The sequence below is a fragment of the Tursiops truncatus genome, chromosome 2 (genome assembly GCF_011762595.2).
Source record: "Tursiops truncatus isolate mTurTru1 chromosome 2, mTurTru1.mat.Y, whole genome shotgun sequence".
NCBI lineage: Eukaryota > Metazoa > Chordata > Mammalia > Artiodactyla > Delphinidae > Tursiops > Tursiops truncatus.
Genome location: NC_047035.1, coordinates 73,296,523 through 73,305,079, shown reverse-complemented (window position 1 = coordinate 73,305,079; position 8,557 = coordinate 73,296,523).

Here is an 8,557-nt window from a genome sequence, read left to right as displayed (position 1 = left end):
GTGGACCCAAGCTACAGGGGCAAGGGCCCAAGTACGAGCCTGTGGAGTGGAGGGTGTTCCCGGAAAGGATGGCTCACCTTGGCGTGGTGTGTGCGCCATCACGGCAGTACGTGGAGAAGAGGTGCCTGGTGAACCACTTATCAGAAGCCCCCCATGAGTGACCAGAATCTGGTGGTTATTTCTGAGAAAACACAGCCTCTTTTCTCATTTTGAAGTGAGGGAAGCCAATTTTCCCTTCCACCCCCATTCCCACTGTCCCACCCTCAGCGCACTGAGGGTGGATTCTTGCCCCTGACTGTGAATCGGCTCTGATGAAGCCCCCTCAGCATTCCCCTTCACATCAAATCAGAGCGTCAATGAAGGTCGGGGACGGGGGGAACCTGGGGCCCAGGCCACTGCTGAGGAGGGGTGTCTCTGGAGTATAGATAAATGCAAAGGGAGCTCATGAACTGGTTGGGGTGTAAGGAGGGGGACAAATGCAATAAGTGAAGCAAACAGCTTCTAGGTGTCTGGGTTGGTCCTAGAAAAAGCCAAAGAAGCTCAGGACCGGATGTGGTAGCTTCCTGTTTAACAGTTCACACAGCTCCAAGAAGAATAACAATGATTATCAGCCACAACTGTTTGCTTGAATTTATAAATTAATTTGGGGAGAATTGCTATCTTTAAAACAGTAGGTGTTTCAAACTGCAACATTTAGCAATATTTTGGGGTCAAGTAAGAGAAACCTGATTTACAGCAGTGCAGACAATAATGGTGTACGTTTCCCATATGACAAGCAGTCTGGAGGTGAGCAGTCCAGGGCTGCTGCAGTGACTGCATGGTGTTTCTCATAAGTAGAGAAGAAGTCTTTGACTTCTTCTATTGGTACATGTTGATTTTTCATCCCTATGCTTATTGCTTCCATGTCATAAGATGGCTGCAGCTACTCCAGGCATCATATCTGATTTCTATCAAGAAAAAGGAAGAAGAAAGAGCAGTGATGCTTATTCCAAGAAAGCAAAACAGACAAGCAGACAACAAAAAACTATTCCAGACATCTATTTACCCCTTGTTGGCCAGAACTTTATCAAAAAGTATGCCTATCTGCGTGAAAATTTAGCAAAATACATTTCTATCCCTCTCTCTCTAAATATTCAGATTTGTTAGCGAAAAAGAAGGTGGTAAATAGATTTCAAGTAGGCAATTTGTAGATTTGCTATGCCATCCATCAACATTATATTTTTGAATTTATTCAGTCTTCTTTTATGTTCTTCATATATTTTTATTATTTTATTCTGCATATGTTTTACATACCTTTGTTAGAGTTATACCTAGGAACCCTATAATTTTATTGCTATTATGTCATTTTCTTAAAAAAATACATACTCAAATTGGTTTTTGTACATGAATTGATTTTTATATATTGATCTTGAGTCTGATTAGTTGTATTAGTTTGTAGATTCTCTTGGGTCACCCATAGAGAGGTAGACTGTCATATCATTTGTGAAAATTGACTATTTCTTTTCCTTTTCCAAACTTTATAACATTTACTTCTCTTTCCTGTCTTATTAAGTTAGGACCCCAAATACAATTTTGATTAAAAGGAATTCTGGAAAGGTAAAGCTTCTAAGATTATACCGTTAAGATATTTGCTATTTTTTGTTAGTTTTTTGTCATCCATGCAAGGGGGGGTGGTTTGTATTAGGATAGCGGCTGTGGAGCTGAAGAGAAGGGACTAGATTGTTGAGATATTTAGGAAATAGAATCATAAGGACTTTGTTGATTGACTGCATTTATGGGGTGAGGAAAAGGAAGGAACCGACTAAAAAAAAGAAATATTTTATTTTGACATCATTTCAGGATTGCAGAAAAGCTGCAAGAATAATACATGAATGCCTGAATACCCTTCACCAAGTTTCCAAATTGTAAATATTTTACTACATTTTTTTTTCTCTCATTTAAAAGTAATTTGTGGACATATTGCCTTTTTATACCTAAACTCTTCAGTGTGTTTCCCCAAAAGCAAGGAATTCTCTTTTAAAAACAGTCCCATTATTGAAATCAGAAATTAATATTGCTATAATACTATTATATAATCTACAGAACTTATTCATATTTCTCCGATTATTTCAATAATGTCCTTTGTAGCAAAAAAAAAAAAAAAAAAAAATCCAAGATCATGCATTGCATTTCATCTTGCCTCTCTTTAGTTTCCTTTAATCTGGAGCAGTTTTTGAGTCTGTCTTTATATTTCATGACCTTGACAATTTTTAGGAGTACAAGCCAGTTATTTTGTAGCACGGCTCTCAGTTTGGGTTTGATGTCTCCTCAGGACTAGATCCAGGTTATGGACTTTTCGCTGGGATACTGCAGACGTGATGCTGAGTGCTTTTCAGTGCATCACTTCAGGAGGCAGTTGCTGTCAATTAATCCTGTTACTGGTAGTGTTACATTTGATTATTCAGTTAAGGTCATACCTGCCAAATTTGTCCAGTCAAATAGTAAAGTTACTATTTTATCTTTGTAATGTATAGGTTTCTTGTGGGGAGATACTTTGAAACTATGTAATATCCTGTTACTCCTCAAATGTTCACTTACTAGTTGGGATGGTTCTTGACTCAAAAAATTATTATTAGGATGGCTGCCAAATGGGGATTTTCCAATTCTCTCACTCCTTATACATTCGTTAGTTGACTTCCTTATGTAAGAAAAAGTCTCTTCTCTCCTATTTTTTTATTTATACATTCATTTATATCAGTGTAGACTTGTGAATTTTTACCTTATTCAGTCCTTTTCTGTCATTTGTTTTGATGCTCAAATTGTCCCATATTTGAAAAAGGAGTCAGTTTTAAGCCTAGGTGTCTGGCTTAAACAACCGATGGGTGAGGCTGCAGCTAACTGAAACCAAGGAGGAGAAAAATGTTTCCCATTGTTGCTTTAATTTGCAGCCTCTCATTACTTGTGAGCTTTATTTTATTTACATATGTTTATCTCCTTTGGTGAATTGTCCATTCATACCCTGTGTCCATTTTCTTTACTATTTATAAGAACTCCTTATTGTTTAAGGATATTAACCTTTCGTCTGACAAAAACATTACAAATTGCTAATTGAGGGGATACAATAAGCTAGGAACTTTATCAACAATATTTTACTTAATCCTCACAGCAGTCCTCTAATATAGTATTATTTTCATTTTATAGATGAGAAGGCAGGAGGGTTTAGAAATACTGCCCATGGGCCAGCAACACAGGAAAGCCACAATTAAATCCAAGTCTGTGTGATACCAATACTTCAATTCTTTATTTACCATTCTGCATGCTGGGAAAAGTTTTTAATTTTTTAAGACTGCTAGGAAATCTAAGGTCATCCCCAGAGTCCTCCTAAAGTTTAAACCACAAGACCAATCATTGAAATGACAACTTAAGATTCAGATTTACTGTATCTTGCACCTTAGCCTGAGATGTGTCATCACACTGACGACGTGGTAGCACTCTATACTGGTACACCACAGTGCACTGGGGACTCTGCAAAATAAATATACAAAATAGGTATATGATCACATTCAGGCTTTTTGAGGATAAAATGATCCAGCAGGCACCTGATGAACTTTATACACTTCATACAGATAACACAGGGGGTAGATGAAGAGCACTGGTTGAGAAAAAGCAACCTGGGAAGGCCTTGAACTCTAACCCCAGGAAGGCACTTCAGCCCCTTTACCTGGGACACAGACGGTTCAACAAGATGGTCTCTGAGGCCCCTCTGGTCCTGAATTCCTGGAATTCTCCGATTCCCAAAATAGGTACCTCTTGGTTTCCTTTTTGCTTGTTTTCTTATTTTTCCCTCTTTTTCTCCTTTATGCCTTTCTTATTTTCCTTTTTCTCCTCTAATGAACATTAGGACTGACAGGGGTTCGCTCTGGAAAAATCCTGTCTGGCCCTGTTACACCCTGACCAAAATGGTCACACGCCGGTGGCCTGGGGGCTGCCCTCCTGGATTCATGGTCCCAGGAACCCTGGTTTACAAATTATGGGAGTAGGAAGGGAAGGGATCTGGGAACTCCCTCGCCGCCACCTTTTCAGTTGCTTCGCGCACTAACTGTTTGCACGGCGCCCTCTTGTGTCCAGACTGAGTTACTTCACTATCTAGTCCCGGGCATTTTTTTTTTTTCCCCACACGAGGGAGCAATTCAGGGAAAACTAATAGTAGAAGTTTTACTAATAATAGAAGTTTTACTAATAATAGTTTTACTAATAGTAGAAGTTTTACTAACAATACTAATAATAGGGATTTAAAAAGAAATGTAAATTCTTAAAACTTAGATAATCCAATTTATTGACTAGAAGATCATTCAGAATATGGGAAGAGAGTTTTAGTTACTAAATTATTAATGAGCGCATTTGATATAGCAACTGAGAGGAAGCGTTTACTCATTTATTCCTCATGCTCACACAGCTCATTAGAGATCCCCACGTATGTGAAAGTCTTTTTAACTCATTTCAGCTCCAAATAGCTAGAGATACTATCTCTAGCCTTGACCTTTTGTCTGCACTCCAGTTGGCCTGCCCAAACTCTCCATATATGACTAGAAGGCACAGCACATGTAACTGTGTGCAGAACAGAACTTTTGATTCATCCCCTTCTTTCCAAACCTGGTCCTCTCTCCACACTTCCTCCCCCCTTTGGCACCACCATCCTCTTAGTTGCGTGGGTCCAGAGCCTAGGAATGATCCCTCTCTTTCTCGCATCGTACTTCTAATCCACTAGAATTCCTGTTAGGTCCACCTTCAAATATATACCAAATAGAACTAAGTACTTCTTACCATTGACACGGCTGCTATCTTAGTCCAAGCCACCCTTGTCTCTCTCCTGATGACAGCAGTGATGTCCTAAGTGGTCAACCTCCTTCTTCTCCGCCTGTTCCCCAAGACCACTCTGTCATCTTCTTCTCAAACAACCAGAGTGATCTTATAAAACTCCAAGTCAGATCACATCTTGCCTCTATTCAAAACTCTCCAGGGACTTCCCATCTCATTTAGAATTAAACTCAAACGCTCTTCCCATGGGCTACATTCTGATCTTATCCTCCTCCATCCTCTCCAGCCCTCACTCCCTTCCAGCTACACTGGCCTCCTTGCTGTTCCTTGGGCCTTTGCCCCTGCTCTTTCCTCTCTCTGGAATGGTCCATGTTCAGAGTTCTTTTACTTCCATCAGGTCTCTATTTAATTGTCACCTCCTCATCACAGACTCTCCCAACTGTCTGGTCAAACAGAGCCACCTCCATACTCTCTATTCCTTTGCCTTGATTTATTTTTCTTTTTACTGCTTATCACCTGATAGTATATTACATCTCTCTCTCTGTGTTTCTTGTCTACCCTACCCTGACTATGATATAAGATTCATGGCCAGTGACTTTGTTTTGTTCTTTTCTGAACAAAATTCTCAGTTCTAAACACATAGTTTAGGGAATTCCCTGACGGTCCAGTGGTTAGGACTTGGTGCTTTCACTGCTGGTCCCGGGGTTCGATCCCTGGCCAGGCAACTAAGATTTTCAAGCCCTGCAGTGTGGCCAAGAAACAAACAAATCACATAGTTTATACAAAATGATGAATGAAGGAATGGATTAATTATTAGCTTGAATTACGTGAAATTGTTGACATTTTAAAAATTCTGGCTTATAAAAATAGGAATTCAAGTAGTTCATCTTCACAACATTTATTATTTCCACTTTATAGGTAATGAAACTGAAGCTCGATGAAGTAAAGTGACTTTCCCACGTGTGACATTGTGATATAATAAGAAATATATGTATTTGGTCTTCATCATCTGTTCCTGGCCCAGAACTTTAAAATCCTTGAAACTTCCTGAGTGATAGTCTTTTTTTTTTTTTAACATCTTTATTGGAGTATAATTGCTTTACAATGTTGTGTTAGTTTCTGCTGTATAACAAAGTGAATCAGCTATACATACACATATATCCCCATATCTCCTTCCTCTTGCGTCCGTCTCTCTCCCACCCTCCCTATCCCACCTCTCTAGGCGGTCACAAAGCACCGAGCTGATCTCCCTGTGCTATGCGGCTGCTTCCCACTAGCTATCTATTTTACATTTGGTAGTGTATATATGTCCACGCCACTCTCTCACTTCGTCCTAGCTTACCCTTCCCCCTCCCCGTGTCCTCGAGTCCATTCTCTAGTAGGTCTGTGTCTTTATTCCTGTCCTGCCCCTAGGTTCTTCAGAACTACCATTAAAAAAAATTTTTTTTTTAGATTCCATATATATGTGTTAGCATACGGTATTTGTTTTTCTCCTTCTGACTTACTTCATTCTGTATGACAGAGTCTAGGTCCATCCACCTGACTAAAAATAATTCAATTTCGTTTCTTTTTATGGCTGAATAATATTCCATTGTATATATGTGCCACGTCTTCTTTATCCATTCATCTGTCGATGGACACTTAGGTGGCTTCCATGTCCTGGCTATTGTGAATAGAGCTGCAGTGAACATTGTGGTACATGACTCTTTCTGAATTATGGTTTTCTCAGTGTATATGCCCAGTGGTGGGATTGCTGGGTCATATGGTAGTGATAAAGAGTCTTCTGTTATTCAGTAACAAGCCTCTTTCAACCATACCTGAGTTTATATGAATGCGATGACTGGCAACTGGAAGCCCCCAAATAGCTTCTGGTTGGAGGGTGGTTGCCAGGGGAACCAACCATGTGATTAGAGGGTTGGAACTTTCAGTCCCACCCCCTGACCTCTGGGGAGAGGAGAAGGGTTTGCATTAATCACCAATGGCTCATGATTTAACCAATCATACCTATGTAATGGAACCTCCATTAAAAAGCCCAAGTGAAAATGTTTGGAGAGCTTCCAGGTTGGTAAACATATCCATGTGCCAGGAGGATGATGCTACCCAACCACCACGGAGACAGAAACGTCTATGCTCAGGGACCCTTCCAGACTTCACCCTAGTACCTCTTCATGTGTTTTTTTATTTGTATCCTTTATAATATCCTTTAGAATAAAATGGTAATAGTAAGTAAAGTGTTTCCCTGGGTTCTGTGAGATGTTACAACAAATAATTGTACCTGAGGAGGGGGTCATGGGAACCCCTGACCTGTTAGCCAAATCAGACAGAAATGTGAGTAACCTGGGACCCATGAGCAATTGGATTCTGAAGTGGGGGACAGTCTTCTGGGCCTGAGCCCTTAACCTGTGGTGTCTCACTAACTCTGGGTTGTTAGTGTCAGAATGAATTCAGTTGTAGGGCACCTAGCTGAATTCCACAGAGAATTAAAGAATTATTTCATGTGAAAAACGTACACAGCTGGTGTCAGAAGTATTGTGAGTAGAGAAACAGTTTTCCTTTACTAAGTCAAATTTAAAAAGGAATGAGAGGCAGACTTGGAGCTTTTCATTTCTTTCAACGCAACACAGACGGAACTCTGCGGTACATGGGCCTCTCACTGTTGTGGCCTCTCCCGTTGCGGAGCACAGACTCCGGATGCGCAGGCTCAGCGGCCATGGCTCACGGGCCTAGCCGCTCTGCGGCATGTGGGATCTTCCCAGACTGGGGCACGAACCCGTGTCCCCTGCATCGGCAGGCGGACTCCCAACCACTGCACCACCAGGGAAGCCCCGGACAGAACTCTTAAGTGTTCTGGACACTGTGCTAGGTTTAGAGGCCATTGCGAAGAAGGTCTTGCCCCACCTGTCTCCCGCCTCATCTCCTCTGCCTTTGTGGCCGCAGGGTCTCCTGTCTGCTCTGACTGGCAGGACTAAGTAGGGCTATGTGTACGCCGAGCTACACCAAGGTTCTGCAGAAGGGCCAGCGTCTGAACAGTGTGGACTGCTCCCCGTTGCCTCTGCAACTCCTTGCACATGGGGGCCTGCCTGCAGTGGACCTTGACCCCCTTCCTTCTGGTCCCAGAGGACATGTGAACCGCCCTCCCATACTGCTGACTTTCTGTCCATCCCCAGTATCCTGTTCAACACGGTGAAGCTGGAAGGCCCACACAGGCCACCCAGTGCATTTCTGATCCATCCTAAGAGGGTATGGGTGGGAAACCACACTGATCCCCCAGTTCTTCTATGCTCAATAAACTCTACATGCACTGGAAGGGCATCTGGAAGGGGGGAAAGGGGCAGGCTGACCTGCAACACCTTGACAGCAAAGGAAGATTAAATATGCCTGAAACTTTTCTCCTCCAGACTGCTACCTGTCTGAGTCACAGTGGGGAGAGTGTGCCGTAGAAGGGGAGAGGGAAATGAAAAAGCCACATCACGGCCTTTTCCTTTTAGCCCTTTTCCATGGTCTCCTTAAATTTTCAGCTTCTCTCCTTAGTCATTTTCCCTGTCTAATGTTTTGTTTCAGAATTAGCTAGAAAAGTTCTGTTTTTCCTCTTTAACTAACATTTTGCTTATCCCGTAGTCTATTGAGCTCTAGGGAATTTATGCCTTATAAATAAATAAAAGTATTATTATAAGGTAGCTCTATTCAGAGCATTAGTTAAAGGAGAGAAGCGACATTTTTCTTTATTTGCTTAGAAATATGTTGCAGTCACAATAGTTCT